General features: G+C 41.9%; 1 long non-coding RNA gene across 3 annotated transcripts in view; it reads right to left on the bottom strand.

Moving 5' to 3' along the window:
- Nucleotides 1-1,190: 1,190 nt before the first annotated feature.
- LOC309351011 overlaps nucleotides 1,191-18,113 on the bottom strand; it is an 85,147-nt gene continuing 68,224 nt past the window's right edge. Inside the window, exons 3-4 of one of the 3 annotated variants that reach the window (XR_014160639.1) lie at nucleotides 3,616-3,767; nucleotides 1,191-3,027 (exon numbers count right to left, since the gene is read on the bottom strand). This is a non-coding gene — a long non-coding RNA (uncharacterized lncRNA). Of the gene's footprint in view, nucleotides 3,028-3,388; nucleotides 3,768-16,197; nucleotides 17,908-18,113 lie in introns of those variants that run through there. The other 2 variants (XR_014160640.1, XR_014160641.1) reach the window with 2 other exon arrangements.

Here is an 18,113-nt window from a genome sequence, read left to right on the forward strand (position 1 = left end):
CAACATGGCATATTTGTAGTGATGACTAGTTTAAACTCGCGCAAGCATTGGCAAAAGAATTTCATAGTTTAGGAAGTGCGCACGGACAAGGCTCGATCCAGTTCACTCCAGATGGCAGCCGCCCTGGCTGTGTACAGGCAACTCTCAGTAGGGCTCTTCCTTTAGGTATAGGATTACAGTACAGAGACTGGTGCGCATCTCCCATATCAGATCCTTCAGTTTCTCAATGAATGGAAACTCCGAGGAATATGAGTGGCACCTCGGTTTCCTTAGATCCACTTGGTACTCTGAGTGCCTCATTGTGTCAGTTGGGCAAGGGGGAGAAAACAGGTACCCAGGCGCTGGGAGTATCCCCCTGAATATAAGTGCTGCACCCGCAGCGTACTAGACTGGTTTCTGAGCTAGCGATGCAAAATGGTTGAAAATTTCAAGGCTGAACTGTAATGTGAAATTCTGGACCATTGCAGTCAAGCCAGTGGCGTAGCGTCGGGGGGTGCGGGGGGGCCGGCCACACCGGGCGCAACATCTGGGGGGCGCGAGCTCGCACTCGCAGCTCTCTGCCCCTACCTGGCTCACTCTCTCTCTCTCTCACTGCTGTGCGAATCCAATCCGAGCCGCTGGGTCGCCGCCCACTGTGGAGGGGGGTGTGCCAGGCGTGCGGGTTAGGGGGCGCAAATTACTTGCCTTGCCCCGGGTGCTGACAACCCACGCTACGCCACTGAGTCAAGGAAAACTAGGATATGGGGACTCCTACCAAAGATCTCACATTAATATAGCAACCCTGAACTTCACATGGAACACAGCAGCAGTGGAGTGCAAAAGTGCACATAGCCCTTGGGTTCTCCCAATAAGTGCCTGATAAATTCTGGACATGGTTCCATTATATTTTGAAGTAATACACATAGTCCAATATGGAATTGTGATGTCACGAGGGTTCAAAAGCCTTTATAGTCAAAACAAGTATCTATACCCTGCAAGTTTTAGCTAAGATTACAAGTGAAGCAACATTTATCTGAGTGTACTATCAACAGGCTGCCTTTCCCCCCACCCCAATAGAGTCTGAAGATATGAAGATTAAACATTTACAGATGTATTTCTTTTTTAAAAAATCTTGCCTTAAGTGGTCACCTAAAGAAATACAAGGTTGTCTCCAAATAGTTTTACTCAGAATTGGCCCATTGAAATTAATATTAATAGGCCTACTCTGAGGGCTAACATTAGATACAGCCCATGGTGTTTAGCATGTATTTCACTTTATTGCTGCATCACTGATGGAATAAGCAGTATAACTAAATACAGTTTATTAATGCACTATAAACTAGCTCTATTGTAGGGAGCCTATGTGATTAATAGAAATGGAATATTCTGTGTTTGAGTTGTGACACAAGACAAATAGCAATCAAACAAAAGGGATGTCTGATTACTCTTACATCCTAACCCACATCCCTACAGAATTAATCAGAGCAAAACTTTCAGAATATGATCTGCTCAGACAGTGGTCATAAATGGAGGTCCCCATTGAAGTGTGTGCAGGAATGTCCTATGAAGACTGAATTTACCTCTATCTTTCTGTTTTTACTTTCTAGATTGCATTTCCCCTTATATGATCACATTGCCCTTCTTGGCACTGGAGTAATAATGCCACACCAGCCAAAGACTTCTTTGGAAATCATTCCTATATCTGAGGCTTGTCCAGAATGTCTGTTTTGGCTAGCAGGAGCAAGTAGGAATGATGAAAGTAGCAGATAAAAAGGATAACTGTCTGGAGGAAAGATCCTAAAAACCCAGCTCAAAGCAGTTCCTTTTGTATCTCCTATTACAGCTCCCTGCATTCTTCTAGGAACCTGGGAAAGTCCCTCTCTGGGCGTGTTTCAGATGCATGCAATGGCAATAACAATAACTTTTACAAACTGAAGACAAATACTACTGTTTTCAGTGCTCCATGACAGATGTTAGCATCTCTCTTATGGTTCTTTCCCCCACCCCCATGGATGGTTCTCCCAGGCACATTTGTACTGGAGCCAAGACTTATGCTACAAATCTAATTTTGCTGTCATTTCAAAACAAGAAGCAACCATGCTCTTTTGGCTCTTAGCCAAGCAATTCGTTGCATATTTGTGTGCGAGAGAGAGCGCTAAGCATAAGTGAAGTTGTTGCATTTGTTAAAAGTTCTAATGTGCAGATAGATTAGCTTGCTTCTTCAAGTGTACTGGAAACCTAACTTGAAGGGCTATATATATATATATGGGTTGTCCTGGGTCTCTGGGTTGTCCTGGTTTGAAATCCTGGTACCCTAACTTTCATTATGTATGTATCACTGCCATGAGGTTGTAGCGTCCAGTCATCTCCTGTCCTGACAGTGATGAATGTTCATGTAAATGTTCTCCAGTCACAGAAACTAGATCCCAGGCTGTTTGTCCATACTCCAAGTGATGTAAAATAGAATGTGGTGCGACTTCTGTATAATAAACAGTCCATGTTTTGGATATGCAGTAACATCTCCGTGGCACCTTTTCTGCCTTTGACCTTGAATTTCTGTCATATGCTATTCTTGAAATTTATCCAGGGCCTGGATTCCAAGCAATAATCAATTCAGAATACACACAAAATGTTCATTTTAAGCCTTACGAGTTAACAGAGGCTGCAATCCTAAGCTTGCCTACCCCAAAGTAAGTCCTACTGAATTTCGTGGAGTTAACTCCTTGTTAAATGTCATTAGGATTGAATCCACAGGTGCATGTCTTAAGCCATCCTTACAAGATTACCTATGCAGTACTTGTTGAATGGCAGCAAAAATGTGGCAGATCATAGAAGGCAATGAGTTTAATTCTAAAAACATGGACTTTCATAGGAAAATGTTTGTGTCAAAACTGAAGCTGAAGTCTGCTGTCAATTTTAGTTCTCAAGTACAGTTGATTTGATGCACTTCAATCTGAAACATACCACTTGGGAGTCCGGCTCATTTTCAAGGACCCATAAATTCTGTGCCAAGTGCTTAGAATCAGTATCAGTTCACTAGACCCCTGCCTGCAAAGTTAAAGTTGCAATGAGAGAGAGAGAAAATGAAAGCAGTTTCTTGCAAAGAGAACTATATTTAATATTCTCAGGACTGTTTCTGCTGGTTTAGAATCCATCAAGTAACAGAGATCAACAAATTAATTTCACACAACCATTTCATTCTTATTGTGAGTTTCACATATGCTTGTCTATTTTTTGTCGCACTTATGTTTACCATAAGTTTCCTTTGCATGTTAAATGTATTTTTTCCAATTACATTAAAGCTAAGTAACAGTGTATGCTGCAGCCCATTGGCAAGACACATAAATTAAAATGTGTTATGTCTACTCCCAAGCACAACAACAACAACAACAACAACAACAACAACAACAACAATTTATTTATACCCCACCCATCTGGCTGGGTTTCCAAGCCATTAGTTTTAATATAATAAATTAGAAATACAGACAATTTACCAAACTTCCCTGTTATGTAATTATTCTGCATCATTGTACGAAACAGTTCTGGTCACTTTCATCTGAAAACTACACCATGATGGTAAAACACAGAATTCATTCAACGTATCAGGTAGCAGCTTACCACTTTCACAACCAATACCTGATCAGATATGGAATCTGCTTCTGGCTACAGAAGTGATGGTGTGACAAGCCTTAACAAGATAGAAATGGACTACAGAAATCCTAGCCTGCAGAAAGGGCATGTAGTAGAAACATCATGGTGCTGAAGCTTGTTCACTCTTTTTTTCCATCCTGGAAAACATTAAAGTACTATTCAGCCTTCTTCTTTGTCGAGACCAAATTATGTTTAATGTTTATACTGTAGCATGATTAGGACTGTCCACATCTCTTTCTATTTCTAAAAAACAAATAAGTCCATCTCCCCATTTGAAATGGGACTGTGATATGGAGAACAGGGGTGTAACCCTATCCCCTGAGCTGTGTTTGCTTGTCAAAACACCCTGAGGTGTTATTCCCCCCCACCCCCAAAAAAGTGTTATTGGTAGACTCTATCTCTATGAGATGCCAGCACCTCACAGCATGGCTATCATCACCATGTTAAGAATTTGTCTTTGCAAGAACAAGATTTTCTGCTTCAAACCTGTTGGTTTTCCAGGGCAAGGTCTTGTAGGAATACATTCCAGAGACAATATGCCTTTAAAACAAGACTCTGCCTGTGCTGAGTGGTGTTCAGTTTCCCCTGAGGTGGGTTTTCATTGCAAAGAACTGGATGTTTTGCTTGTAGATTATTCTGATGTTAGAATACACAACAATAGTTTAAAAAAACACACACACACACACACACACACACACACACACACACTGCATCCCTGGTGGTGCCTTTAAATCAAATATACTGCTGGAACACCCTTCCAGCAGAAAAACTGACAGGGTAGAGTCATGGGCAGAGAAACAGTGCAAATGCCACATTAACATCACAGAAACCTTGTTGGATCAGGCCATAGGTTTATCTAGTCCAGCAACCTGTTCTCACAGTGGCCGAGCAGATGCCTGTAGGAAGCCCACAAGCGGGATATGTGTGCAACAGCACTCATTCCACACTCTTACAACCTGTGGCCAAACCACCTCAGCCCTGGCACATTTATTTATTTGATCATTTTTTAAAATTGAATTTCTCAGTCACTTTATCTTGCCCGGGGCCACCCAAAACAACTTAGAACCAAACAGACAATAAACCCCATTCAGATATATTAAAACCAAGAGGCAAGAGAAACACATTACAGTGGTACCTCAGATTACATACGCTTCAGGTTACATACGCTTCAGGTTACACACTCCACTAAGCCAGAAATAGTGCTTCAGGTTAAGAACTTTGCTTCAGGATAAGAACAGAAATCAGGCTCCGGCGGCGCTGCAGCAGCAGGAGGCCCCATTAGCTAAAGTGGTGCTTCAGGTTAAGAACAGTTTCAGGTTAAGTACGGACCTCCGGAACGAATTAAGTACTTAACCTGAGGTAGCACTGTATTAAAAACACCCCACCCACTTCTAAAAGGTCCCAGTTAATGGCCAAAGGCCTGGTTATAGAAGAAAGTTTTGGCCTGGCGCCTAAAGGTATATAATAATGGCACTCTCAAGTGGACTCCCTTGATAGGAAATGGAGAAGGAGTGCTTTGTGCTACAGAGAAGCACTTTGCAAAACGTTTGCAAAACCAATGTGCGGTATGTGGTTAGCATGTCTGACCTGAGCATGAAAGGCCAGGGTTCAAATCCTCATTCTGCCACAAAGCTCACTGGGTGACTCTCAGCACAACCTACCTCATAAGGTCATGGTGAGGAGAACATAAGGAGGAGAGAGCCACACATGCTATTGCTATACCAGCCTCCTTGAGGGAAAGGTGGGATATACATGTATTAAGAAACAAATTCATAAATATAAAATGGTTCTTCTGAGGAGACACAGGAACTTGAGCATGTGCCAAGACTTTCTCCTCCCAGAACCTTAGCACGAACCTTGCCTCAAGCACAAACACCCATCAGCAACCTCCATTCCCAACAACTGGGATGCCTGAATTGAGTATACATATATTGCCTGAAGATAACATGAGTAAGTACCTTGCTGTAACCTGGCTTTGGTCAATTTCTGGATGTGAGACCACCTGGGAATACCATGTGTGTCACCTTGAGTTTTGTGGTTGAAGACACGATAGAAATGTAATAAATGATCAATAATTAAAAGTAACCAGCATTACCAATGAAATAAATAACATTCAATCCATTATATGCCCCTCAGTATGTGCCAGCTTACACTTAGCATCTAATTGTGGTTTCTAGTTCAATCCTGCATGGGTCTACTTAAATATCGTCCCAGGGTTGTGAGTGTAGGATTGCAGCCTTCAGGTGCCTTTGGTTACTGCTGTACCTCCTACTCCCTGTTCAATTTGGTTTTCTACTAAGACAATGAAGGCACAAGTTTTCTTGCAGCAATTACACATGGGTTATATTTACAGTACTTTTGTCCCTGTGGAGCAATATGGCACAACTCTTGCAATAGTTAATTGATGAAACATTGTTAAAGGGACATGAGGCTCTCAGTTAACGATGCACCTTAGAATTGCAGGGGATGGGATTCCCCTCGGTTTACCTGCAGTCCCTGCTGCTTTTGTGCATTGTGGACACTTATGAATGACGCTTGTGAAAATGCCTTTAGATCTTCTGCATGTAGTGTATCCAAGGCTGGAAAAAATATCATCTCCTTTGAAAAATACAGTTGAACCTCGGTTTTCAAACGTAATCTGTTCCAGTAGACCCAGTGGCGTAGCGTGGGGGGTGCAGGGGGGGCCGGCCGCACTGGGCGCAACATCTGGGGGTTAGGGTTAGGGGTCGCAAATCCACGGGTTAGGGGGCGCAAATTACTTGCCTTGCCCCGGGTGCTGACAACCCACGCTACGCCACTGAGTAGACTGTTTGCTTTCTGAAATGTTGGAAAACCGAAAACTCAGTACAGAAGCCTCAATACAATAGGGCAGGCATGTCCAAAGTCCGGCCAGGGGGCCACTTGTGGCCCTGGGCTGGTTTCAAATAGCCCCCAATTTTGAAAAAGCAATCTTTTGCAGCCCCCGAGCGCCTGCCCACCAAAGCAATTTCCTTTTTGCGGGCTCGTCATGAGCTCTCCCCTCTGCGCAGGGGGCGTGGCTAGCCCCTGCGCCATTAGGGAGTCCCCAGCTGCATCACTCCTTGGGTTGAACAATCTGGTTGGCCGGGGGGGGGCATGGCTAAATAAATAAATAAATAAATACTACAGTACACGTTCGGGATGTTGATGCTGCAGTGATGGCGATGGCAGAGGGGCAGCCGCCTTCTTGACCCAGTGCCAGATTTATGTATAGGCCGGCCCTCACGCATGTTCACTTCATCAAATCTGGCCCTCTTTGAAAAAAGTTTGGACACCACTGCAATAGGGAAACTCAATATGGAAGCTGTGTTGCTCGTTCGGCTTCTGAAAATCGTTCGAAAACCAGAGCAGTTACTTCTGGGTTTTCGGCATTTGAAAGCTGAAATGTTCGACTACCGAAACGATTGAAAACTGAGGTTCCACTGTATGTATTTATATAAATAAAATTGGAGCCCCTAAAGTCAGATTTGCAGAATGAGAATTACCTGTTCCCTGTTATCATCGCAGGAAAGGCTAGAGTACAAGCTATAGAGACGACAATGTTTCCTAAGCTGCTTTCTCCTACTGTTCTCACAGTTGTTGAGTAAGCGGTGGCTTGATTTCACGACTGCTTATCTGGCAGGGACAAAATTTGCACTCCATGCACTCTGCCCTTTGAGCAGATCCTGTTGCAATGCTGAGTATGTCGAAGCCCGTGATAGTAGAATGGAGATTATTTGGACCAAACTCCCATCTCAATTATACCAGACCACCTCACTGAACTCAAAGGGTTGCAGCTGAAACAAGAGTGGTTAGCTGCATATTTCTTTGGGGGACCAGCTTGGACCAGCAAACATGAGTGAAGGACAGAGAATCATCATGTTCTCTCATAGCAAGTTAATTGCATGAAAGCAACTAATGTATTGAAATGCAAAAATCAGGGGTGCTGTCACATGTTAATCAATTTCACTCACTTAATGTAACAAGTGGTTTAAACCCCAATTGAAATAATAATAATAATAATAATAATAATAATAATAATAATAATAATAATAATTTATATCCCGCCCATCTGGCTGGGTTCCCCCAGCACACTCATTCTGCTGTGAAAACAAGGGCACCAGAATGCAGAAGATATGTGTTCAAATAATCTCCACTATACTTTGGAATGTGTTTCTAGCTCTGTTCAGATGTTTGCCAAGAATGCACAGAGGGAGGCCACACAAGCTAGCTTCACCCCCAGTGCCCTGTTCCTGTCAGCTGCAGCCTCAGACTCTAATGATGAAGAGCCATAGCTTAGTGGGATAGTATCTGCTTAGTATGCAGAAGGTCCCAAGTTCAATGTTCAGTATCTCCAAGTAGGGCTGGGACTGACCCCTGTCTGAAATGCTAGGGAGCTGCTGCCAGTCAGTGTCGACAATACTGAGTTAGAGGGACTGATGGATTGACTCACTATAAGGCAGCTTCCTTAATATGTGTTTCACATCACTTGCTACCTGAGTTCCATTGTCTGAAGATGCCAAGGATGGAACCACAGACCCACTGCAAGTTAAATGCATGAAATACAGTGGTACCTCAGGTTACATACGCTTCAGGTTACAGACGCTTCAGGTTACAGACTTCACTAACACAGAAATAGTATCTCGGGTTAAGAACTTTGCTTCAGGATGAGAACAGAAATTGTGCTCCGGCAGCGCGGTGGCAGCACGAGGCCCTCATTAGCTAAAGTAGTGCTTCAGGTTAAGAACAGTTTCAGGTTAAGAACGGACCTCCAGAACGAATTAAGTTCTTAACCAGAGGTACCACTGTACTGAGCTATGGCTGCTCCTCAATCAGAAATGAGGCCAGAAGAGGTCTATGGCACACACCCAGAGGGGAATAGCTAGGGATGGGAGGCTGCCCCACTCTCCTTCTGCTACCGGAGGTGGATTTAGGGCAGCACGGGGGGGGGAGGGGGAGGCACAAGGGACAAAGGGTCACCTTCCCACCTACTTCCCAAAGCCTAGTTAGCACTTGCCCACCTTTGGGAAGGAGGTAGGAGGGCTCTAGGATTCTGCCAGAGCCTTGTACCTCCGTCCCAAAGCCTGATGCCCCCAATTCCTGCCTTTGGGGAGGTAGCATGTCTGCCCCTGCTGCTGCCTAAGGCAATTGCCTCACTCTGCCTAATGGTAGGGTCAGCCATGCCATCTGGAAAGCACCTTAGGTCAGAGATAAAGGCCACAGCAGTGACTATTGGGAAATTTTGTCTCGAGGCTCCGCAGTCTCAATATCTTGAGTGGAAAGCAAATTGACAACTTAAAGGACAGAGTATTAAACCCGCATACACAGAAGGTCACTCAAGTGTGTTTAAAAAACTGCTTGCAAAAGGCCTTTCCCCCTCTCAGGTGAAAACTGAAGCCTGGCCAGCAGAAATTCTACCATTTCCAAAGGCAGTTACCCGATTACTGTGAGAATGAGGATTTCTGGATCAGTTGACGCTTCCTTTTTCTACTGAGGTGCATGCAATTAAAGCTTGTTTTGTATTGCTGTAAGTGAAACCAGATATTAGTGAAATAATCCACTGTAGAGCTTTAAAGAGAACATAAACTAGAAGCTTGCTGAACAGTACATCTTTAATTGCTTTGGCCTGATTCTTACCTTGTGGGTCCCCCCCCCTTATTTGTTTGTTTGTTTGTAAAGCTACAGCATTTCCACACAGATGGCTTCCAGTCAGAAAGTTTCTCCTAAATCTGAGAAATGACTTCTAAAAATGCAACATCATTCTGCTGTCCAGGTATGTGTTGGGGAGAGGTGAACTTATCTGTGTGGCTCTTCAGGTGGGAGCCTTAGATCATTGAAACGACTGTACTCGATTAGTTATTGTGGGGAAGAGAAGGAAGGAAGGAAGGAAGGAAGGAAGGAAGGAAGGAAGGAAGGCGTGAAGGAGTGACATTTTAGATGACTATATCTTGGTGTATAACTTCCAGAAGAAGTCTGATGCTCTTTTGTAAACATTAAACATACAGATGATAAGGGATGATGGCAAAGATTTACAGTGAAAAACGCCAGCAATCAATAATGTTGCAATTCACTTTTTTGGCGAGGTTCTGTACAGGCCAAAATAGAATTTGCTTCTCAGGTGCAAAAGCTGGATTTAAGGGGTGCTTCGCAACAAGGGGTACTCTTGCATTTGTGGTAGGAAAAGATGCAGACTTTCAATAGGAAGTCATGGGACATGCACCAATTGGCAACAAAGTAGGATGTCCACTCTGAAACTTTTGCAGGTGCAAACAGTACAGTGGGTTATACCTCGGGTTACAAATGCTTCGGGTTACAAACACTTTGGGTTACAAACTCCGCTAACCCAGAAGTAGTACCTCGGGTTGCGAACTTTGCCCCAGGATGAGAATGGAAATTGCGCACCGCCGCCAGCGCAGTGGCAGCAGGAAACCCCATTAGCAAAAGCGTGCCTCAGGTTAAGAACGGTTTTGGGTTAAGAACGGACCTCAGGAATGAATTAAGTTTGTAACCCGAGGTACCACTGTATTGAAGTTGGAATCAATAACTTTCCCAATGCCATGTCTTGGGGAAATGACCTCACAGACCAAACTGAACCAATCACAAGCCAAGATTGGCCTGTGAGACAGAGGTTTCCTACTACTGATCTATATGAACAAGGTACTACTACATATTTGCATTTTATACTGTACTTATATGGGTGATTTCAGTGCTTAGATTGAAAACAACTTATTATTACTCCTTTAAACTGCAATTTTCTTCCTGTCTCTCTGGCTGTCTTTCTCTATCAGAGTTGGCAGGGAGAAAACCAATTCAAATGAGCTGAACAAATCAGGATGAGGTGGAAGAGCGCAGACTGGAACAATGGAGAAAGTAGACCTCCTCTGTTCCTGGTTTATAGACCTTTCCTTTTTTTTTATTTATAATATTTATTAAGGGTTTTTTAATTACAACACAAAAAACAAAGCATACAAAAATATCACATTTTATAACATTTTCTTATCCTCTTTGGACTTCCTCGCATCTCCCGCTCCTACGTTCCAAAATTATAAAAAACATTAGTCCAGCAATTTATCACCTTGTCCCCACCTTAGAATCTAGTTTTCCAATGTTATATCTTAAATTTTAGATATATTCATTTCACTCTTTAAAACATTTAGCTTAGCCTAATCATTATCTAAAAAATTGATTTTTCCATGAATTTAACTTATCTTCATAATTCACTTCATCTAATTCGATGGTGCCAAATTGTTTATAATCAAGCATCCTCCTTAACATTCATACAGTTTACAATATTTTTGCAAATAGTCCTTAAATTTCTTCCAGTCTTCTTCCACCGTCTCCTCTCCCAGGTCTCGGATTCTGCCAGTCATCTCGGCCAGTTCCATATAGTCTATCAGTTGCATCTGCCATTCTTCCAGTGTGGGTAGATCTTGTGTTTTCCAGTGCCTGGCGACAAGTATCCGTGCTGCTGTTGTTGCATACATAAAAAATGTTCGATCCTTCTTTAACACCCCTTGGCCAACAATACCCAAAAGGAAGGCCTCTGGTTTCTTAAGGAAGGTATACTTAAATACCTTTTTCAGTTCATTATATATCATTTCCCAGAAAGCCTTCACCTTGGGGCAAGTCCACCAAAGGTGAAAGAACGTTCCTTCATTTTCCTTACACTTCCAACACTTATTATCAGACAAGTGGTATATTTTTGCAAGTTTGACTGGGGTCATGTACCATCTATATATCATTTTCATTACATTTTCTTTCAGAGCATTGCATGCAGTGAAATTCAGCCCAGTAGTCCACAACTTTTCCCAGTCCTCAAACATGATATTATACCCAATGTCCTGTGCCCACTTTATCATAGCCGATTTAACCGTTTCATCTTGTGTGTTCCATTTTAACAGCAAGTTATACATTCTTGAAAGTACCTTAGTCTTAGGCTCTAACAGTTCGGTTTCTAGCTTCGATTTTTCCACCTGGAATCCTAACTTTCTATCAAGTTTAAAAACTTCTTTAATCTGAGCATAGTGTAACCAATCCCGCACTTTGTCTTTCATTTTCTCCTGACTCTGCAATTTCCAGTTATCTCCATCTTTTTCTAAGATTTCCCAATACTTCGGCCATTTGGCCTCCATATTGGGTCTTTTCCGGGCCTTAGCTTCCAGTGGTGAAAGCCACCTTGGAGTTTTATTTTCCAATAAGTCTTTGTATTTTGTCCAGACATTAAACACTGCTTTTCTGACAATATGGTTCTTGAAATTCTTATTAATCTTGACCTTGTCATACCATAAATATGCATGCCAGCCAAACGCATTGTCAAAACCTTCCAAATCTAAAACATCAGTGTCCTCGAGAAGCAGCCAATCTTTCAACCAGCAAAAAGCTGCTGATTCATAATACAGCCTTAAGTCTGGCAGGGCAAAGCCCCCTCTTTCTTTCGCGTCAGTTAATATCTTAAACTTAATTCTGGGCTTTTTGCCCTGCCAGACAAATTTGGAAATATCTCTCTGCCACTTTCGGAAACACTCTGTTTTGTCCACAATCTGTAATGTTTGAAATAAAAAAAGCATTTTCGGCAATACATTCATCTTTACAGCAGCGATTTGGCCTAACAAGGAAAGTTTCAATCTTGTCCAACTTTCTAAGTCTCTCTTAATTTCTGCCCAGCATTTCTCATAATTATCTTTGAATAGACTCAGATTTTTTGCTGTTATGTTTACCCCTAGGTATTTTACTTTTTTAACCACATTCAACTCTGTCTCTTTCTGAAACCGTTCTGACTCTGTAACTGTCAAATTTTTCCCCAATACCTTGGTTTTCTGCTTGTTTAACTTAAATCCCGCTACCCGACCAAACTCTTGAATCAGTTGTAATACTTTTTTCGTACTAGATTCTGGCTCCTGTAGGGTCAGAACTAGGTCATCTGCAAACGCTTTAAGGGTTTATAGTCCTTTCCAGGACTTTTTTTTTCAGCTGGAACTCACCGGCACTCAGTTCCGGCACCTCTCAGGGGTGCTATTGCTGTTCTAAGAGAATGAGGAAGGTGTTTATGGTGAGTTCTGACACCTCTTTTTCTAGAAAAATAGCACTGGACCTACCTTTCTTTCTTTCTTTCTTTCTTTCTTTCTTTCTTTCTTTCTTTCTTTCTTTCTTTTCACTCTAATGAAATGCATCGGGGAAGAAAAGAAGGGGAAGAGAAGGAGTGGGAATTGTCCCAAGTTATGGTGCACAGAACACAGCAGGAAGTCTGCACACAAAGAAGCCAATGTGTGCAAAGTCCATTGCAATTCTGTTTGTAGCTTACAACACAAAAGCAGAGAAGATTTTGGAGCACAAGGAGCCAATAAAAATACAATTCAAAGCAGTATAACTATTTAATGTGATGAATATGCTGCCTCCCATTTTCAACCCCAAATCTGCAGAAACGCTGCAGAACACCTGAATGAAGCTCAAGGGCCATTAGTAGGCTGTGGACCAGTTTGGGAAACCCAGACCTAGGCTTCTTATGGAATCATAGAGTTGGAATCTTGACCACAGCCATCCTTGGGTGGGCTTGAACCACCAACCTTCTGGTTAAGAGCTAGACTCACTAACCCACTGCACCACTGGAGAACATCTTACGATACAGTTTGTCTCATGGCTTTTAAGAACTGTTGAGAAAGAAAAGGGAAGGTGTATATTTAAATATGTATGTCATGGATATACAAGTCCAGATTCACATACAGTTTAGTAGTTCCCAATTGACAAAGATATATGCTGCGTCTCAAGATGCCAGAGGCTCCTGTTTCATTTGTATCACAAGTTACATTGATCTCTGCTTTAACAGTTTTCCTCCTTTCATCTTCTCCAGTTTACCACAGCCCGTGCAAAACTGATTGCAATCTCTTTTCAGAGTTATCTTGCTGCAGGCTGTTTGGATCTAACTGCACGCTTCTTCGTTGTTCTTTTGTGGCTTTCTTATTTGAGTCACTTTGCTAAAATGGAGACAGCATGTTCTGTGCTCTTATATAGCTTTGTTATATCAAGAAGGAATAGGCCAAATGATGATGATGAACATTTTATATTTATCTGTATTTGTAAATAGGTCACCTTGTGTAAGAAACCTACTATTTTTAAAACTGACTTTATGTATTATTTTGCCCTCTTGGTGCCAAGTGAGGAAGAGGTAAGACAGAGTGCAATGTGTTCTGATTAGTTCTTTGCCAGGACACTGCTCCTCAAGAGAATGCAGCAGCTCATCTGCTGCTGCTGCTTCTTTTTATAAAAGAGTAACTCCCAACCTATTTGAAATGTTGCTACAGACATTTTTGGTCCTGCTTTGGCAGAGTCAGAAAGGACATGTAGAGCAAAATTTCCTTTGCTAGCTGGCAGGAACACTGGGCATACTCAGAAAACTATGAGGGATTTGCAGTTTCAAGTTCCAATTTTAATAGCTGCTATCCCCAACAGGGCTGGATTTAGGTTTGATGAGGCCCTAAGGTACTGAAGGTAATGGGGCCCTTTATATGTCCAGCTGTCCTTTGTCAACAACAAATTGTCGCTGTTTTTTGTGTTGAATATGTGCTAGCTGGTAATTTATGGGCCTAATAGGTATCTAAAGCCATTTGCAAATAACAAAATATGTATTTTATCAAAGTACCAGTAATTGTTGAACTGAAATACAATTAAGAAGAAGCATATTAATAGTGAAATACAATTAAGAAGAAGTATAAAGGTAAATGGACCCCTGACCAGTCGCGGATGACTCTGGGGTTGCGGCACTCATCTTGCTTTACTGGCCGAGGGAGCCGGTGTACAGCTTCCGGGTCATGTGGCCAGCATGACTAAGCCGCTTTCTGGTGAAACCAGAGCAGCACGCGGAAACACTGTTTGCCTTCCCACCGAAGTGGTTCCTATTTATCTACTTGCACTTTGATGTGCTTTCGAACTGCTAGGTTGGCAGGAGCAACGAGACCTCACCCCGTCACGGGGATTCAAACCGCCCACCTTCTGGTCAGCAAGCCCTAGGCTCTGTGGTTTAGACTACAGTGCCACCCGCGTCCCTTGTAAGAACTATATTAATAGTGAAATAATTATTAAGCTCTAACTTAAAATCATTTTTTAATTCATAACAAACTTCATAATGCAAACACATTGGCAACAAAACACTGTTGCTGTATATAGGTTTTATTTTATTTGTTTTTTATCTTATATTTTGCAAATGTACATCTAATTTTTTTCCTTAATTTTTTTTTTGTTTTTTTGTTTTTTTTTTTAAAAATATTTATTAAGGTTTTTTTAGATATAAAATGCACACATAAAACAATCTTGCTTCTATCACAACAAATTCTTCGCTTCTTTGGACTCCCTCACGTCCCCCTCTCTCATTTACGTCGTTAAAAAATTTTTTCCAAACAAATTATCAACTTGTTTACAGTCTCATGTCCACACATTCAAATATAATCTAGCACTTTTTCCAATAAAATTTTTATATTTTCTTTAATCTCACTTAGCATCAAATTTAAATCTAGTTTAGTGGTGGCCAATTTTTTATAATCTAGCATCCTTCTTAACATTCAAACAAATTACAATGTTTTTGTAAATACATCTTGAATTTCTCCCAGTCTTCCTCCATCTTTTCTTCTCCCAGATCTCGGATTCTGCCAGTCATCTCGGCCAGTTGCATATAGTCCATCAGCTGCATCTGCCACTCTTCCAGTGTGGGTAAATCTTGAGTTTTCCAATTTTTTGCGATGAGAATCCTTGCTGCCGTTGTTGCATACATGAAAAATGTTCGATCCTTCTTTAACACCCTCTGGCCGACAATACCCAGAAGGAAGGCCTCTGGTTTCTTAGTGAAGGTATACTTAAATACCTTTTTCAACTCATTATATATCATTTCCCAGAAGGCCTTCACCTTAGGGCATGTCCACCAGAGGTGAAAGAATGTTCCTTCATTTTCTTTACATTTCCAACATTTATTGTCAGACGAATGGTATATTTTGGCAAGTTTAACTGGGGTCATGTACCATCTATATATCATTTTCATTACATTTTCCTTCAGAGCATTACATGCAGTGAAGTTCAGCCCAGTGGTCCACAACCTTTCCCAGTCCTCAAACATAATGTTATGCCCAATGTCCTGTGCCCATTTTATCATAGCCGATTTAACCATTTCGTCTTGTGTATTCCATTTTAGCAGCAAGTTATACATTCTAGATAGTACCTTGGTCTTTGGTTCTAACAATTCTGTTTCTAACTTCGATTTCTCCACCTGGAACCCTAACTTTTTGTCATCCTTTAATTTTTTTTTGGGCCCCCCCCCCATGAGAGTTGGGCCCTAAACTATAGCTTGTTTAGTTTATACATAAATCCGGCACTGATCCCCAATAATCTCTGGGTGTGGGGCAAGTAAAGGACAGTGGGCCAGATCCTGCTGTCAATCACAGTGAATAGCAGAGATGGACCGCTTGTGAGATGGACAGATGTTGTGAGATTCCAACTTCCCTCTTCCCCAGGCAGCATGGCCAAAAGTCAGGAAGGAAGGGAGCTGTAGTTTGCAGGGCCACAGGTTCTTCATCCCTGGTGAATAGAAATGGGATTATTATACCTGTGATCTGACTCAATATAAGGCAATTTCATATACCCATCTGAAACAGAGTTAGGAAATCAAGCTAATATACACATATTTGTGCAACATATACTTATTTCAGATTTTTGGTGAAGAGAAGAGTGTATGATGTAGCCGCATTCTTCCTGAGATAGGTCAACAGAACTGTACAAGGTTGATGCCCAAATAATTTCTTTCTGTGGCTCAGTGTTTGGAAACTGGACATCAATACGTAAATCGCTTCTGTAAAAAATGTAAGATTTGAATATTACATATTCATTTTCAGAATACCCTAACCTACCTCCAAATAATGAATATTTTAAACATTTGGGGAGAAATTGTTATTTGAGGGCTGCAATCCCAGCCTGCTGATTTCTGCTGGGTGAATTATCTGAGAATCACGGCCACAGATGCACAGCTAACATGCACTAGAATTTACAAAGTCTGAAGGCAAATACTTCCAGTTCTTCAGCGATCAAGTCTGATAGCAAGAAAGATTCGTTATTGTACTTGGGAATTGGGGCCCAGTTAAGCAAGTGATTATGCTGGAAGGTTTTGACAGTCAAGCTTAAATTTAACACAGTGCAGTCAGTTTCAAATGCCAAACTGCTGGGTGAGAACAGGTGTTAACAACTCTGTTCTTCTTCCTAAGGCGAGACAGGAAAAGCACAAGAGTGCACGGTGGGCCCTTTCAAAACTGTTGAGTCTTGTTCGCTAACTGAGGAGGACTTGAAAAGCTTCAACGGTTTCCTAGACTTTATTAATTTAATATGACTTTAAGTGGGCAGGGCTGTAAACATTAAGCCCATGAAACTTATTATAAAGTCTTCTCTTGAAAAGTAGAAAAATAAATATCCTGAAAATTCTGAAGAATAATATGTCATCCCCATATCTGGAATATAAACAACTGAGTACCATAAAACAGCTTTACTGGAGGGAGTGATAGGGAGAAGTGAACACGATTATTATATTAAACATACAACTCACTGTATAAACTGTAAATGCAAACTCTAAATAGTTCACTGTCTTGGATTCCAGGCATGCTAGAACATTTGTGAGTGACATTTTAACAGATATTGTGGTTATCTGCTTAAGACGGGAAATATTAAGGATCCATTTATCACATGGCATCTGAGGTAAAAGTTCATCTATACATATTTAGACAGCTTTGGGCTTGAGGACTCGGGGGGGGGGGAAGCACTGCCTTTTAAATGTTCCATCAGGGTGCTTGTCCCCTTTAACAGCGGCATGATGCAGAGAACACCAGCAGCCAAAGCAGAGATGGGGGACCTGTGGTCCTCTAGATGTTTCTCCCATCAGCCCCAGCCAGGAAAGCTAGGGATGATGGGAACCGAAGTCCAGCAACATCTGGAAGGCCAAAGGTTCTCCATCCTGGGGGTGAACCGTCATCTTGTATGGAGATGATGTACTGATGGGGAAAGCTACACCATTGTAACCCCTTTCTGTTGAACGACTGTTAAATGTACAGGAACCCCGCCATACTGCCATAGAAATGCTAGGTGGCAATGATCTTACGGACAAATTGAAGAGGTGTCAAGGACACTTCTTCTTCTTCTTCTTTGGCGATGATTCGTAGCCAAGTAAGATTGTCTTCCATGAACAACGTCTTAATAGTGAATCTGTAAGCAACTGTGGAGGCCAATTCTGGATCCATACGTCTTCCCCAACACGGGCTGAAAAGTCAGCACAGAATAATTTCATGGCTTGCACATGATGCAGAATTTGGCTCCTCAGATTAAATTTGATCCTTTTGGAGGACTCTCGGCCCCATTCCCTGCATCCGTAGATGCAGCTGTGCATTCCGTGTACTTTATATGCAAAGCACTGCGTATCTGGGGGAGAGAGACTAGCAAGGGAAGATTAAACAGGAGGGAGCCTC

Source organism: Podarcis erhardii (assembly GCF_964252035.2).
Source record: "Podarcis erhardii genome assembly, chromosome: 10".
Taxonomy (NCBI): Eukaryota; Metazoa; Chordata; class Lepidosauria; order Squamata; family Lacertidae; genus Podarcis; species Podarcis erhardii.